The sequence below is a fragment of the Calonectris borealis genome, chromosome 2 (assembly GCF_964195595.1).
Source record: "Calonectris borealis chromosome 2, bCalBor7.hap1.2, whole genome shotgun sequence".
Taxonomy (NCBI): domain Eukaryota; kingdom Metazoa; phylum Chordata; class Aves; order Procellariiformes; family Procellariidae; genus Calonectris; species Calonectris borealis.
In genome coordinates, this window is record NC_134313.1 from 156,175,256 (window position 1) to 156,193,802 (window position 18,547).

The 18,547-nt window shown below is 38.0% G+C and overlaps 1 protein-coding gene across 8 annotated transcripts in view; it reads right to left on the reverse strand.

The window, feature by feature from the left end:
- Positions 1–18,547, reverse strand: part of PARD3 (par-3 family cell polarity regulator) — a 470,848-nt gene that overhangs the window by 399,924 nt on the left and 52,377 nt on the right. The gene's annotated exons all lie outside the window — the stretch shown is intronic.

Sequence of the window (18,547 nt, forward strand, 5' to 3'; positions counted from 1 at the left end):
ACTGATGCCATGAAGTGAAACACCACTGCCCGGTGTCATTCATCAATGCAGTATGACAGTGTCAAGAAAAGAAATGTTCTCTGCTGACAACTTGTTTTAATGAAAATGCATTGCAATATTTAAAAAGTTTTCAAAGCTGACTTCTACTTCTGACAGCTGACAGATTTATGACAGCTATTTTGATGAAAAATGTGCAACAAGAATGACTTAATATTCAAAACAAAGAAATCAATGAAGTCTGCCTTAACATGCCAAAGTACTAATAGAGGAAGAGAACATAATTCAGTAAAGCAAAGATTGTAGAAGAGAATCTAAGGAAGATTAATAGGAATGTTTCAAGTTTACAGTATTTTAAAAATTGGAACAGTCCTTAATGAACAAATTGACTTCAAGAGTGACAGACTGTGGGACACTGCAATTCTCACAAGCACAAAGTTATGATACTTCATGTTTGATCTTGCTCTCAATAAAACCATAATGAAAGCAATGAAAGACAAATAAATGATAGAGTCATTGCTACCTCAATTTTCTTGGGCTTTCTTTTCAGGAAACAGGAAACAATTGTGTGGGGTTTCTTTGGTTTTGTGGGGATTTTGTTTTGTGGGTTTTTTTAAAGTATTAACAGATGAAGTAGAAAACTGTATTATGAAAACTTTCCATAACTCATCCTAAAGATGATCAGCACAGAAATAAGTAGAGTTTTTAAGTTTACAGTAAGCTTTCTAACCATCTATTTTAATGCATATGGCAGTTATAAGTTCAAACCCCTGTGCAAATTTTTTTCTGATCATTAGAAGAACCATAACCACCATCCAGTTCTGCACTTCTTTAACTTCTTTCCAACTTCTGGTCATAAATTCTATCTTGTGCTTCAGAAACTGCTCCAGGAAAGGTTTTTGAAACCATCATATTCCTACAAGAAGTTCTGGCTCTGCTTTAAGATAAACCTGTTATATACTATTTTTGTTATTTTCTTAACTTCATTAATCATTTCTCGACTACACCTAATTCATTTGAAAGGTAATTTTCATAAGATTGGCAATGAAACTAAGGTTTTGATTTTTCAGTTTTAAACTTACACCACATGAGACATCTCACTATTTCTGACCAAACTGAAAACTAGAGTAATAAAGGCTGTGGAGAAAAAAAGAAAATTAAAACAATGTTCAGTTTTCCCAAAGAAATTACCTTAGAAGAAAAGCTATCAGTCATGAAAGTTGATACTATCACAACAGATGACAGGAAGCTAGTTACAGCAGAAGCATGAAATGTGACCATCACTCTCTCACTACTTTCTATTTATTTTAAATAACAGATGAACAGTCATTAATATTTACTGTATTTCAAATCAGTCAGATAATGCAATCAGCAGCCTGGAGTCAGATTAGGCAGCAGCTGGTTAGATGGATGTCATCTGTCAAGGGCTGTTCTTCTAAAAGCTGCTAATACTGTCAGTGAAAATTAGAGTCCACAAATCAAAAGAACGTAAGTGCCTGAACTGAAACACATATGAAATCAGACAGCTCCCACTAGATTTTCCCCATGTGCTATTACCTCCATGATCAAGTCACACTTCAAGTGACAGAAATTGCCGAGAAAGCAAAACATTGCTTGCTTTCTATCGGAGAACTATACTTTGGGCCAGGGGACGTATTTTTAGATAATTAAAATTAATTTTCCTTCCTTTTTGTCAAGAAATATTAAAGTCAACCTGCTGTAAAACAAAATGCTCTCTCTTGCACAGCATAACGGGGGGCAAAACTTTGTTGTTATTACAAAAGTGACAAACTCATCAGTTGGCAATGAGATAAAATCATTTTCAATCAGCAAATTCTGTAACATTAAACCATAACTTTTTCTAATAGTATTAAAATGAAAGCAAAGACCATGCACTCAGAACTTCAGTAACTCTTCAAAATACATGTCAAAATATTGCTTATTTAGCACAAAATAATGCAAATTTTAAGCCATGCAAGTGTCATCGTTCAACAAGAACAGTAGCAGAGCACTTAAAAGGTACTTTTAAGTACTGAGGGGTACTAAAACACTAGTTTTCTGTTTCTGCCAAAGTGCTGGGAACATGAGCATTTGAAAGTGGAGTGTTACCAGTAGGCATGTCCAGAAATCATTCCTTTTTTTTTTCTTTTTTTTCCCCCCACCTACTTTGTATTTTGGGAGTTTTTCTCCCCTTAATTGGAATAGAATGGCTAAACCTAGAAAGGCAATATTGCAGCTGACAACGGTGTCTTTTGAAATGCATCATCCTCAAAATGAGGATATAATCCTGCACATATAGCAAATAAGCAGCAAGAAAAATACATACAAAAGACAGAAGTCAGGCGGGGATTTTATTGATAAAAGCCTGTTGCTTCCTTGCTAATCCTGGAATGCCACCAAGAATTTTAAATGAATAATCAGTGTGCAGCAGTACTGGCTGGGTGCCAGCTGGGTGCTGAGCAGGTTTGCAGGAAATGATGGGCAGCTCCCTCCGGGACAGCGCTTGGAAGGCGAGTCAGGAGTGTGCCCTCGCGGTGAAGGCAGCGGCCTGCAGGCCAGGCTGTGACCGTCTACGAGTGCAGCTGGCATGTCCAGCGACGGCCACCAGCATGGTGGAGGCTGGACCACAGGATATACGAGAAGACGCCAAGAGAGCTGGGCTTGTTCAGTTTTAAGAGGAGGCTAAAAGAGAAACTTCTTGTTGTCTTCTATGGCCTAACAGGAGGGCAGAGAGAAAACAGAGCTGGGATCTTCTGGGAAGTGACTGGTAGTGGGAGGAGAAGCAACATTGACACTAGTTGCAACACCGGGAATTCAGATTAGGCTTTGGAAACACTTTTTCACCCCAGCAGCAAACACTGAAACAGGTGCCCAGAGAGGCTGTGCAATCTCCACCCCTGAAGATGCTCAGATCCAGACTGCACAGGCGAACTGGCCCTGTGTGGAGCAGGGGGTTGGACTAGACGACTCCAGAGGTCCCTTCCAGCCTCAATCTTTCTGCAATTCTGTGACTGTTTCATTTCTCACTCTCCTTGGTGCGTGCTTACATTTCAACAGCAGATCAAAAGCATCAACCAAGGCAGAGTGGGTATTTCCAGCTGTGGAGTTTGGTGAAGACAGGCAGAACCTATCAGCTCAGCACACTGCATTTGGCCAAACTTAACCCAGTCTCCTCTGGGTCACCACCAGCCCTTTGTGGGCACAAGGACCTGCCTTCTTTTGCATCTCCTTCCCGCTCTGCATTGGGTGCCGTTGTACACTGCCAGATCAGACACCCAATCTGCCATTTTGCCCCCTCGGCTGGCAGGGTTGGACCCCTGAAGGCCATTCCCACCCAGCTTTGCTGAGGGAGACTCATGCTCTGCCGTAACGTCCATGGCTCTGGCGACAGCGAAGCTGCTCCCAGCCTCCAGCCTGCTCCTCGCAGCAGAGACCTTTGTCTCTACCCCTTTTTCCATGACCACTGTCCTTTTTTTCCGGCAGGGTTAGTTTTCAGCCCCATCAGCATGCTGATCCCACTCGGCACAGCTGACAACTTCTGCTGCCAGTGCCCGGCAGGGGTGGGAAGCACAGCCATGGCCGGGGGGAACGAGGCCACCCCCTTTCGCAGCACCACAGCCTTAGATCAGCTAAAACCTGTCACGAAGCTACACCTTTAGAAATCCAAAAGCGTGATTAATTGTGTTACTCTTACATTAGCTATAACAACAATTACTCAGAATTAAAAATAGTAGCTCAGTTTAGATCAGATGAACTTATAAAATTGTCAAAATAAAGCCTAATATTTTGCTTGCATTAAAGAAATCACCAACCACATTTGAAAAGCTCCTGGCAACGTGCTGTTATTTCAACACAACGAAATATTTCCTACGATGGTATGACCATACGTGGTGCCATATTAACCACCAGGACAAGGTGCCAGGGAAGGAACCTGCCGCCTCTGGGAGAGGGCAACTTCTCCCTCAGCACGCTGGAAATCAGCACAGAGGAGGGCATTAACCAACACCATCGCAGCGAATGCCGCCAAGGCACGATGATTTATACTGCTGTAGGAAGCACTCTAATGCACACATTTACCACAATCTCCACAAACACACCTCAGTAAGAAAAGGAAAGCAGGAACTCAAGGCTCACGACGGCCGAGCCTCTCACTACTGTGCCACTCTGCTCTGATTTTACTCTGTGTTTAACTCAAGGTGTGCCTACTTCGCCAGCCACGACCCACTTCGCCCTGCTACGATCACAGTTTTAAGAATAATAGCTAACCACCACGATTAACAGCTGGCCATGCTCCAGAATGACTGGGTTTTGATAGGCCAAGTTTCTTCTAACAACCCAGAGGAACCCACACACTCTTATCGCCTAGGCTCTATTACACACATCACATGCTTTTTCACCTTACATGCTTGTCTGGTTTCATTTTAAAAGAAACAGGATCAGATTTTCGGAACAAATCCTCAGGGTTTGCACTTAAAGCTAACTTCCTTCTCCCAGAGAGGACATTCAAGATTCCCAAGGGACTTCAAAACAAGCTCTTGCAAAAGATAGGAAGAAAAACAATAGCAGAAAAGTGATCATTGATCATGGCTTTCAAAAATAATGTCCGAAAATTAACTATTTGAAATTCTTCTTTCATTCCAAATTTTTCTTTACTCCTTAGGTATCTGCTTTGCTGGTGTTGGTACCGTGGGTTTTGCTCACCAGTAGCACTGCACCTGGCACATCACTGTATACGTTCCCTACTACAGAGTGCAACGTTACAAACCGTTGCCCTCTCTGAGTGGCCCCCTTCCCTCACATCCCCAACCTTCCCAGTGCCATTCTTCCACACAGTGTTTCCTTCTAATAAGAAAGCAGAAAGCGTAACTCATAGCCTTTGTCTGCTCTCAGATGCTCATAACAAGGGATCTGAAGCACTCCTATTAATGAGTCATATTTAAACGCAGGGATTTGGAGGTTTTCTAACAACACTCTCTTTGTACATATTGTTCTGCATCTGGGATAGCGGACAGTGCATCCCACACGGTTCTGGGATTATGGAGTTGAAAAGAAAAGAAAAGAAAAGAAAAAAAAGTTAGTCAGCTCAATTCTATAGCACTATTGGAAAAAAATAGGAATATACGGGAACAAACCACGAATCTGCAGTCTATGCAAGCTCTTTATACTCTTGCATGAGCCTGAAACCCTGCCAAGTTCCAAAACCTTGTATCCAAAACATAAGTAGTTATCAGGAAAACAGTTTCAGATCTTAATTAATCCACTGAGGCCCCAGCCCATGTCATGGTAATCAGTCAGCTGGCGATGACAGAGAGAAATAGGACTTGAGAGGCTCTCACAAACCAGCTAAAAATAGTACCGGATCTCTTTTTTATGTTCCCTTGCACATAAGGATCTTGATCTCAAATTTTCTTGAAACTTATTTATAGATTCTACTTCATGTAACTGAATTTGTTCTTCATTCAAAACCTAAAAAGAGGCAACTTCTCCTAAAACTATCAAACATTTCAGAGATTATGTTGCATAATACTCGTACACCTGAGAAGTTACCGCCTACATATTTCTGTAATGTGGTTTTCCATCCAGATCAACTAATACGACAATATCAGCAGCCAGGGAAAGTAATTAACATCAGATTTTCTACATCAGAATAGACAGGTCTAGGGAAATCAACAGAATAAAAAAAGTGATCTGTAGTAATAAATAACTTGATGGAAAGATTATCTTGGAAGAGGTTCATTTTCACATTAGATGGGATATTTGAAATTGCTGTGTTTGAACACTGTATGATTTTCAATGTCTAGTAAATTAGCTAAGCTAACGAAAGAACCCAGAAAAGCAAGAGAAGTGCAGCAATTTGCCTTAAACACAGCCATATCATTGTAATTCAGAAACTGTGACAAATGCCGTTTTAAAATGTTCTCAGATTCTCATTTTACCAGTGATTCAAGAATCTTAATGTTTTATGAAAAAAAGATCGAAATGGAAATTTTACCACAAAAAAGGAAAAAAGAAATCAAACTCTGCAAAAAAAGGGAGGTCAGTGATACAAAGGCCAAGGAAGCAGAAAAGGATTTTGTAGAGTATTATGATTTTAACAGACTTTGACTGATATCTACCAAAACATTTAGAAAACTAATTTTGGCTTGCCTGCCTGTGTAAGCAGAGGCAGAGTCTTGTTCCTCTAGGGAACTACCCAAGTAAAACCGCATATATTGTGAGCAGCAAAGTCTACTATTGTCTCCTAAAACAGCAAAGACCAAAGCACAGTTTTAAATATTCTCAGATGTCAAACATCCATTAGAAAAATGTTTAAAAAAAAGAAAGAAAGAAAAAAGGAGAAAGAGACTCAAGCAACAGAACAAGAATTTTTAAGTAACATTTCTCCTGCTGCAGTAACTGAACTGCTGCTCACTCACTAACTCGGGCCTGGAACGAGCCTGCGTCATCACAGAAGTTACACTGTTCTGAGCAGAGTTCGGTCTGACTGGCTAAAAACCCATCAGATTCTGATAAATTCAAACCCATAATTTTCTTTGGTATTTTAAAAGTTGAACAGTAACAAAAGCAGTCGTGTTTTGTGTTCAGTAGCATTTCCAACGTGCATAGCAGCAGTTGCCGTTGCAGGGTGGGGGGAGCACGGAGGAGGTAAGGATGGGTTTGTCTCACCTAATTATAATGATCTAAAGATTGAAACAAGACCAAGCTTGTAGGAAAAATTAACATTTTTTTACAGTTAACTGGAGCATTTAGAGGGGAAAAAAATACATTCTTGAGGCAGAAAAGACCTTCTTCAGATCCATCCAATACACAAGTTGATCAAAACAGGGCTTTGTCCAGAGTGCTTCGTTTCAGCTGTTTCACCCACTAACATATTGTAAGCAAGCCAAAGTAGTAAAAGTTTCTTAAAACTACTCTTATAATTCTGCATCTATGAGTACTGAAATTCAGACACACATCCATGTGAATAATGACTTTAGCAAAACACTTTTTCTGGACACCATAAAAGATTAAGTTGAAGCAGATGCATTTTTTTTCTTTTCAATAAAAATAGAATTTAGAGGATTAAATAATTAAACCAATAAGAATACACATTCGGGACTTTTTCAAGCATCAGCTTGAGTTCGGTAATTGAGCACATTTTTCATTAACCACTAGAGGTCACACAGTAACCATGGCAGCTATCCAAAAGATGAGAGGCCTCAAGAACCTTAAGGTCTGGGGAAACTAAAATAAAGGGGTACTCACTGATTTGCACCTACAAATGAAATTATTAAATTAATTCGATGAGTCTTTGCATTTCCACAAAAGATCCAATGAACATGAATGCTCACAGATGTCATTTGGTATTTTACATCTCTGTAAAATTTAGATTTATGATTTTTACTTCTCAAATTACATCTGATAATAGAGGGGGAAAAAAATAGTCAGAGCTTGGTGCCCTCTTGAAGGTGTTCCTGATTTCTTCAAATATTTCCTCATTTAAAACTTCCGGAACTTCGATTCAAGCAAAGGGGCTTCAGCTATGACTATAATTAACACTGAAGAAGCACACTAAAGCTGGAATATCCTAGTATTCTACTAGTCAATATTTTGCTATTTAAATAGACATTTTAAGCTTTCAAAAACAACAGAAATAGTAATAAAAACAAATATGAACCCACACACATCAAATTCATTGCATTTTTAAGCTAATACCGAAGTTTACGCTGGGCACAATGACTTAAATTCTCTTAAATCTGAACGGATATACTGCCCTCAAAATTCAGGAGCAGATGTGGTGGTCAGGGCCTGAAAACTACTTGCTCGTGAGAAATTCACTTGTACTGCTAATGAAAATCTAATCTATTTTAAAGCATTTGTGGAAACACTATTTGCAAAGTATTAAAATACTTTATCTTCTACACAGGTAATTCAAAATTCTCTGGAAAGTTCCTTTAAGCCCTTCAAAAAGGCACCCTGTGCACGCAAATGCAGAGCGAGAGGCGGCTGACAGTCAGTGATCCTGTGCTCCTTTCATATTAGATTAAATTGGAGATCAGTACACAAAGACATTTCATGAACTGACTCACTTCTTGTTATTCCATTTACTACAGCGCACACTACATCTTCTCTTTGGAGAAATTTCATTTAATTAGATCCCACCTACAAAAGATAAAGTGCATGAAAGTCTTCTACTATGGCAGTGCAGCACTGCCAAGGCATTAAGCTGCCCTCTAACCCTAAGAACTGGTCCCACCAGAACAGGTGCTGCTGCTGACTTGCATTACCTGTTCTGGAATAAGTAAAATATTTCACTCCCTAAAGCTCTCAGTCTGGTACATTTCAACATTAAAAAAATAATAATAATAATAATGAAGAGCAGTGAAACAGTTGTAATCTGAATAATAATTTCAAAAGTTTCAGCATCCATCATGTTTTTCGGCACAACAGACAACACGCTACCAAAATCTCACAGGGCGCGCACTACACTATAGGAGCAACTCCTTGAGGCAAAACAGAAATCATAAATCACATCTTAAAAGCAGAGAAGATGCAGACTTTTCTTGCAATAAAATTAACACCACAAGTTTAGCTAGCTCTTAAGAAATCTTATAGCAAAAATATCCAGCTTTATCTACACACAAGCTTGTATGTATACACATACGTACTCACATACAGATTGCAAATCAGCAGAGATTGTCTTCCGCTTCGTATTAACACAGAAAGTTTTACAACCTTTTTAAGAATTTAGGAAGTAAGGATATTTTTTTGAGAAATATCCAAATACAAACCTGCTTCTTCTGTGTCTGCCTTTTTTGAGCACCCAGCGTAGCTGACTTAAAGCTAAGAGACTTGGACTGTCTCCTAACTTTCACTGAATCTCTTCGGCGATCATATGAAAAAGACGATGACTTCTTTGTAATTTTCCTCTTAGGTGTGTCTGCCATTTCATCCACCAAAGTATGGTTACTTTCAAGCAAACAGTGTCCCAAGAAAATAAAAACTCAGTACCATCAAGCTTCCAGAGAAGTGTCTTCAATCCTATAGGAAGTGGAGCAACCCACAAGGAACGGAGCCCATCTAAGAACAGTTTCAGTTCTTCCAACAGGTTGTACAAATGAAAAAAGCGATGGTTCTGCAGTGCTGTATGTCACCGAAGAGCAGGCAGAACTCCTTCTTGCTGTATAAACTCAAACAGGCTTCAGCAGTGATGCTAATCTGAAAAATGTAGTGACTATCCTGCTGAGCACGCTAAAGGTGAACGGAAGGTAGTTCCCTGCACACCAACAGGGTGTGGAAGTACACCAACAGGGTGTGGGGATGAAGCAGAAGACTTTGGGTTCAAAGCATCTTCTTAACTCCTTGCTTTCTGGGCTACTGCTAGGAAGTATCAGAAAAGTCAGACTGGTGAAAGTTCCCCAAAAAAGACAGCATTATTTTCTTCTCTTGGATGCAAGGCACTTGCGGAAGGAACCTTTAGCATAAGGTAGCTGCCCCATTCATTAGGGGTCCTGTTTTAACCTAATTCAAATACTCCCTTTTCTCTCTTTGTCAGAAAGACTATTCACACTACAAACTTACTTTATCTACTAAGCCAACAGGAAAACAAAGTCCAAGCCTATGTATGAATCTTACGACCCTTCCTGGGAAATAACTATGAAGTTACAGCACTCTCTTAAGACCTGTCAGTATCAAGGGATAAGAGGGTAATGCTAATGAATTCTCATCCTAGTGACAGTGTGGGAATCTTATCAGACAGCTGAGATTGCAACTTTTGTACCAGGACTGTGTTTAGGTAGGAATGTTTCCCTTGCATAACGTATTAGTCAAGGAACACTACAAGGGTGTAGAGCCCCAAGACTTGCTGCTATTGATTTCCATTAAGCAAAACATATCCAAAGCGCAAAGCTGTGCATATGGGAATGCGCCTGCAAACCTAACACTGTCAGATTTAAATCTGGGTTAAAAGATAAGGAGGAAAACTATCTTTTGACAAACTTATGCCATTGTCCAGGGTCTTTTCCAGAAACTTTTCCTTAATTTATTCATGATGCTACTTCGCATACGAAACAACTGTGAATAATTTATACTTGCAGGATTATCCATTACTATAATTAAGCTTTTATATGGGTCAGTCCTCTAGTGTATGAGTCTCACCACCTCTGTTAGGAAATATCTGTGAAGTTGGAACAGCATTTCTTTTAAGACCTGCTGATACCAAGGAGTAAGAGGGTAGTGTTAATGAATTCCCGTAACCAACCTTTTCTGCAATTTCTTCCTATGTTGTAGGATGAATAATATACCTCTAGGACAAAGTGATATTGCTAAAATTAATGAAAAGCTATCAGAACATCATGCATTTATTAGCCATAATGGCCTAATTCTAGATTCACTGCAGATTTCTGTGGAGATTTACACTGTGAAGAATTAGAAAGCACTGCTTCATATTATCTACAACTACATCTAAGTAGTGAATCTGTAATTATTACAGGACACAGAAAAAATCCATTATTAAATATTTTTAGTTCAAAGTATCTCTTAATTGTGACAGGTTTGTAATACTGTGGCATTCATTATCCATAGCCACATATTGACCTTCAGTGTTACTAACATTAGACACTGTGAGACCATCATCATTTCAACACTCTCTGTGGTTTTCACCAAGGTTTAGATTAAAGAGAGTCTCACAGAGACCCTACTTAAATTACCAGTTCCCATGATTTACAAGCATCATCTTTTTGAAGAGTAAAAATAAGCAGATAATTCAGCATTATGCATGCTTTTAAACCATGAGGTCTCAAGAAAAAAAAAAGTCCTCCAAAACTCCTTGAAGCATCTGCAACATTTGATAAAAATCACAAGTATTCTGATATATCATAAAAACTAAGGTCAAGGAAAGTGTGAAAGCCTTTTGCAGATAGCTACTCTTATGACATACTCTAATCATGCCTATTTGCACAAAAATAAATATTAGCCATTAAGACTGACAAAGGCACAAATAAACTTCAAAAATCCATCAAAATGCATCTGACGTTGTATCAAATATCAGGTACAGTCCTGATCGTTTCACTTCAATAAAAAACACATTAGACCTAAAAGAGGTGCAAGAAATGCAACAAGAATGAGCAGAGATAATGAAAGGATTTCCGAACACGAGAAAGTAAATTATGAAGGAAACGGAAAAGGACAGAGATCCTTAAAATCTTTAAAGATACAGAAAAAGATACTCAAAAAATCAAATCTGAAAACAAAAGGTAGTATTTGCTTTGCTAATGAAAACATCAGTTTCATTTGATGCCCCTAGATCTTGCACTGAAAAAGACAAAGAACGATTCCGCAATGTCACCTCTGATTTTACAGTCATCTGCAGTTTGCTTCTTCCATCCTCTTTCCAAGGCTGAGAGTCCTGTTCCATTTAGAGACTGCTGGTAGAGAAGCCTTTAATCTATACCTGGAATCAAGGTTGGCATTTCCACTGTGCTTTTGCTATTTCTACAAAATCTTTTTTGGTTGCTTGGTTTATGGCTGGAGGAAGCAGAGGGCTCACCACCAGCACGTACAGCAGCAAGTTCCCATCACCCGCTCCCCTCTCTACCCCTTGCTTCACCACAGGGACCACTCTGGCAACTCCACAGCCACCGGCAGCCTTGCTGAACTGAAAGGGAAGGTCTCAGCCCACTCATGTTCCCACCCTCCCTCTTCTTACTTCTTCCTTCACACCTCAACCACTGCCAGCAGTAAGTCCTCTGACTTTCCTCCTCAGCTTGCCAGATCCTTCGGTGAACTGACGATGCTCATGAAATAGCAGAAAAACATTCAGTTATTTTTGCAAGGAGGAGTCTTCTGATGTTTTAGTGAATAAATCTGCTAAGAGACGGGGTCCAAAGAGTGCCAGAGCCTGCACGAGGTAAGCAGCAGGACAGGGATGACAACGTGGGAAGAGGCAGACACAAGGGCAAGCTGCTGGAAGCCTTCTTAGATCTTATTACGTCTCACAGAACTGTACTTTGCAGTGTAAGTCTATGTTTCGAGAAGTCTATTACAAAATCAAAAACATTTTGCCAAATGTCATAGCTAGCTCAGAACTCATTATTTTGTGCAGTCAGTTAAAGGAGTCTCTCTCTGAAAACATTTGCCAAAATGATATTTCATCCACCATGTTGTTATCTACTCCCTCTGTATCACAGGATGCTTCTGCAACCCTTCATGACCACCGTTTACCATCAACGTTCGGTTTCACACACAATAATGGAATTTGTCACTCCAGTATTCAAATCCCACTTCCCTTTTTTCAGAACAATTGCAAATATATTGAACAACACATGGTCTATTTTCCATCTTCCAATCAGTTACGTACCCATAAGACTCCTCCTCTTATCCCATGGCAAGTTTGTGGGGTTTTTAACTGTACTAACCCAGTCACTCTTGCTCAGGTCTCTCTTTTTGCTGAGAATACAGGAAGGTTTGTGAGGCATGACTTTCTTCACAACACTGTCGTGGTCTTCCCCTGTATATCATATTCATGCATCAGCCTGCTATTCCTCAGAGAACAGTTTTTACCAAATTATTCAATTTTCAGAAGTCAGATTTAACTGCAGCTCTTCAGATCTCCATGGAAACTAATTTACAAATTTACAAATGTCACTCCTCTCCTACCTGGGAATTCTTAGGGCATCGATACAACTACTTCAGTAATACAGGAAAGGAACTGGGATATTGCAGTTTATCCCAAAAATAAACAACAAATCATGAACGGAAATGCTGTCTTCACAGAGCTAGAAAAAGTAAATGATGATGAGATTAATAATTTGGAGAACAGTGCTGAAAGAGATGGAAAACTAAGAGCTACAAATGGGAGACAACATTTAGTTACATCTAGTATGTCTTAGTGATTGGAAAATACACGTTTCAATATTAATATATTATGCCCAGTATTTCCTCGCTTCCATGGGTTTTAGTCTCATCCATAAACATTGCGAAGTTAAAACTTAGTTTATTAGAAATACTACAAGCATTTTAATTCCCTTCTTTGACAGAAGATAATATTTATATTTGGAGTATGTTATTTCCAAATATGTCTTCATTAAATAGCAGCTGGGAATAAAGACTCCGTAAAAACTTTGATTTTCTACTTCAAATCCATCAGCAAGATGGACCTAAAAATCATGTGGCCATCCCAGTAATAATGAGTCAATAGTGTTAATGCAAGAAAACCTGATTAAAACAGAGACATTCTGGTTTTACCAATTTGTCAGAACTTTGGTTAATATCAAATTGTCAATCTCTAAAAATGTAATTAAAATAAAAAACACTGCAGAATACTAGATGACATCAAGAGGTCATTGTTAAACTGAAGTTTTTGAATTTTCAACAGAAAATAATCATGGAATTGTTACACGAAGGGTTTCTTTCCCAGTATCAATACTTTCCCAAGCTCAGTGGCTCAAGTAGTTATTTTAAGCTGTTACAAGAAAAGAATGCCTTATGCTCAAAATGTGTTTTGCCAAGTCACTTATGAGTAACAACAAATTGTTTCAAGGTCATCCTGTTTTCCTGGGATACAGGGAAGGCAGTCACAGAACAAGAAGAGAGAAGCTGCACTCTGTGGCAGAGATAATCACGGCAGTAGTTGAAATTTAATTTGATGGAAAAGTTCTGAGGAAAAAGGAAGAAGGGCATACCAGTCATGGTATTGTAAATACGAAGAATCATATTTTTGAGTAATTTTTTGGCATTTTTAGGTTTTGCTGTCAGATTTGCGGCACTGGACCTAGACATTCTTTCATTCACTCCAGGGTTTTAATCTGTTAATGGCAGAAACAAACTTTAACCTTAGCATCATAATGCATTTGCTCAAAATAGACTTATTTTTGTGTTGGTTTCAAGTTAACATTTGTTGCAAACAAAATACAGTCATCCTTTCCAAACCCACATTTTGTGTATCACATGCCTCTCTAACTCAACAGTGCTTTCCAAGAGGAAGTAAACAAAACAACAGTATTATTTAGAATTGACCATATGTTTAACACAAAAACCAAAAGTTCATTTCCTTTCCGCTACGCTGGGAAAAGCTCCTAATATGCCTTCATATTATGTGAAGAAGCTGCTCAAAGACTAGAAGTAAGCAGGCATTGAATTCATAATAATATTAATAGAGTCTCTGTAGGTCTCTAAAAGTGGATGCAAATGAAGTGCGACTGATCTCACTGAATTTCAGCAGCAATTTTATTACTTAACATAGTTAACTCTAGATCATGAATGTTTACAAACTCCGTTTGTGCACAGATCTATGAAATTAATCTCCATCCTATTCTCACCAACAGTATCCCACTCAAAACAGCAACTTCTCGTGCATCTTTCTAGGAGGTACAAAGTACGTCTTAACCAGCAGTAAGCACCAACATCGCTTCGATCTTACAGTGACCTGGGCCGGATACTAACACCACGCACACAAACACTGTGGTAAGCATGAAACTTCACTCCAGACAATACCAAACCATATTCCTCTGTTTTCTATCTCTGCACTCAGTGGGTGTAAGTATGAATTATCCACAGTGAAGAGCTACTGAGTATTTGAAAACAGTAAGTCAAGCAAAGAAAGCCCATTCCTTAGTTTAGAGAATAAAATCCAGGTTGTAACTCTAAGCAAACACCAAAATACAGTTGTTATTTTTGAGAACTCAAGTGTTGAATTTATTAGGACAGTGATGAAGGAAATTATAAGATGCTGATGCTTTTACATTTACAGGTTGCTAATCCTAAGCTACCAAAAACCTGATACATTTGGGCAAATGAATTTATGAATAATTACCATTAGGTTCATACCCTACAATGTTTCAAACTAGCTCTATTTGCCCAACTGCTCACCAAAACCAGTGGCTGTTAATGGCAGACCCTTGTCGTTCTCTTGGGAAGGAAAGCCTCTAATTTTTCAGAAATGTAGCTACACCAAACACAGACATTTTGATCTCCAAAGCTTTTCACTGAGCAACAGCCTGAGCATTACTATGCAGGAAAAAATTACATAAAATTGAACACGAAATATTTTTTTTAAATTGTGCAAAATACAAGTGACTATTTCAATGAGAATTCAAGCGGAAGCAAGTTATATTCATACACATCCTTTTAAAATGGGAGATTACACAACAATTTCCTGAATATTTTTTCCCATGGATAAACAAGGGCGTATGAGATCCTTGAGTAAGTACTTTCATATTACACCCAAAGTATGAGGATCACTGAAGTGTCTATGTCCTTTAGCCTGCCAGGAGAAACCATTGTTAAGGATGGTTGAGGGGTTTTTTTTGTTCAGTTGGTTGGGTTTTTTTGCTGTTGAGAATGTCTGCCTACTAAGAACTGAACTGAGGTCATCGAGTACGTTATCATCAAGCTGGAAACTTGTCAAGGTGACATATGTTTTTTGAGAGCCTTCAAATGAAGGGCTACTTTTACAAGTAACAGAAATCTAAAAAAAACAGTTTGTTAACCTATCTTTAAAATATTGTTTTAATCACTAAATGCACAAGAAACCTATTTTTTTAAAATAACAAAAATAGGTTATGCAGTTGACTAAAAGCAAGTTAAAAAGAGTTATTTCTCCTTATTTCTGGAAAAGGGATATTGGACATTCATCTGCACAAGCTTGTCAATGAGTTTCTTCAAACAGTACCAAACATGCTCATACTTAGAACTGGAATGGATGCCACTAGTTGAAAACAGATTCTTGTTGTAGCCAAATATTTTTCAAAAACAACAAAGACAAGACAATCCATTTGTATTCATGTATACAGAGAGAGAGACAGATAAATATAAAAAACATTTATATAATTCTATTGAAAACTATCTTTCCATAATAAAATCTGGACAAAATTTGCACTTCAATCAATCACAAAAAAGTTTTCCAAGAAAAAAATTATCCAGATGAGCATTTATTATTTTTTGTTTTAATACTGTTACTACCATTAATTGCATTAACCAAGTTTTCATCAGCAACTTCATGTGTAGTGATATTGTGTAATATGAATGTCGAAGTTGCATGCCAGCTAGGTTAGAATGCATTATGCACTTTCTCAATGAACTATGTTAAAGGGCTTAAGAAAAGCTGTTTCAGAAAGGAACAAAGAGCTTAGCAAAAACAGTTTTTCCATGTAGTTTGTTTCATGTTTTTCTCCTTTTTTTTTTTAAGGGGGAACAACATTGAACATCACAAATTATTCCAGAAAGCAACCGGTTAACCCTTACTCATCCATTCTGTTTTAGTAAGTGACAAGAGAATAGCAAAATGTAGGGACTGAAGAACTAAATAAAGTCACCCTACCATGCTGCATTTTAATGTGAAGGACACCATAACAAAGATACTTCTCTTATTCCATTCAGAACAGCTGCTGTCTCTAAGGGTCTTTTTATTTGTTATAGGATAGAACATTTTCTCCATGGAGACAGTGGAATAGGAGTAAATATATTCTTCACATTACTTAGAGTTTTATTTTACTAATATAGTTGACTATACAGAGCAATAAATTCATCAAGAGGACAAGCTGGCCCTTAGCTGCTTCGCATTCTGTATTGTGCTTATATGACACTGTACAAATAATTATGGCATAAAAGCAACATGAAAAAGACAAAAATTGCATTTATCTCTGTGGGAATGATCCTTACATCTAAAGAACCATGAAAAGAGCAAACTGATTTTCGAAAGTACAGATGATAGGTAGTGAACAGCACAATGAACTTGTCTTCAAGAATGTGAAGAACTTCCTTGTGAAAATGAACACAAAGATATTGTGTTCAGTTTTGCAATATCCTAGATATTTTTGTCCCAGTTAATAAATAAAAAAAAAAAAGGCTAATGTTTAATTTTGAGCCTAACTAATCCTACAGACCTCAGTTATAATTTAATTAAATGTTTAGACTTCATCTGTTTAAATGCTTTTTAACAAGATATGCTTAAGTGTATATATATAAAATATCACTAACTGGAGATATATTCAGAACCTTGCATTAATGAGACCTGTATCAGGTTCTGCTAACAAAGAACTAGTAGATATACTTGCTATGGAGGAAGCATCAAATGCAAAGCTAAGAATCCAAAACTAAAGGGAACCAGGAAGGTCAGCTGTAAAATGTAACAGGAAACTGAAGAACAATGACTAATGACTGAAATGCTTGAAAAGAATCAAATGTGAAGGTCCAGTGAGAATGATTAATTCAAGGATATAAAGCAGTATAGCACAGTAACATGTTTATATTCCACCTTCCTAATCAATGCTACAAGGTCCTTTAAAAAAAGGAAATTTAACTGATAAGTGCTATCAGTAGAGATGTGCCAGATTCACAGAATCAGAGGATACGAGCTTGGCAAACACAGAAATAAATACTACTAATTACTAGGTATCTTGTCCATCTATACACAAAAACAATATTGTAATAATGACTTTGCCTGTTTCAGTTGCAGTCAGAGTTTTTCATCTATTAGTCACGCACATAAAAACACCCACAGAGTTTCACTGTGAGGAATTACCCCACTTGAAGGTGGCAAGGCAAGGTAACAGCCAAAGAATGAGGTCTTGAAGTCACCAGAATTCAGACAACTTCTGAAGGAAGAAGCATGTGAGGAGCTAAGAAGTGCATGATACAAATAAGTTTAAAAAAAGAAAATTATATATATATATACACACATACAGTGACAACTTGCACCGGCCTCCTTGAGGCCTGTAAGCAAAAGCTAAACTAATCATGCAGCTGAGCACTTCAATATGAGATAACTAACTAGAGGTTTTAATTAGCTTTTTGTGAAATCTTAGCTGGGCACTATTTTTATGGAAGAAATTCCTGAAAACTCAGCACTGTTACTCTATACAGCTTGAGTAATCCCAACATTTCAGACGGCGAGGAGTCTCCATGTCCCAAGACTCCTCACATAATTTTTCTTTATAAAGTCCCAGTTGAAATAACCATGTCAATTAAATTTTGTCACAAGAAATAACTTCAGGCAAAGTATTTATTTCTGAAAAATTAGCCTAACAGTCATCATTTGGCCAGTTTTCAAGGAGCCTCCAGAGTGCCTGTTGCTTCCAACAGAGGCAATTAAGGATTCTGTCTGTGAAGGGAGCGGGGTCCTGAAACACATTTCCAGACTGAAGTCTGTATCAGGCTCAGACACTCTCAAAAACTTCAGCAAACACATGCGGCTTGCAGAGAAAAGTGGCGTATTCACATATGACTTTACAGTTTGCCAGTGTTTCTTACCTTACCCTTTTTGAACATGTGATTCAAAGATATGAGTATCTATAACCTCAAACAAACAGCCAATAACCAAAAACCTCTTAGCTGACTGCGATCTAATTCTCTACTTAAAAAAAAAAAAAAAAAAAAAAAAAAAAAAGAGTAAAAGCACTCAAGACACAGCAGTGTATAATTATTTTCTCAAGCTCTGTGTAACCAGCAATTCATCCTAAAAAGATTTTTGAAAAACAATCCACCAACCCTCCACAGTTTAAAAACAGCATGTATTTTTCACATATTCAACTGGTAACATGAAGCTAAAATCTTAACTTACAGATTCAATTTT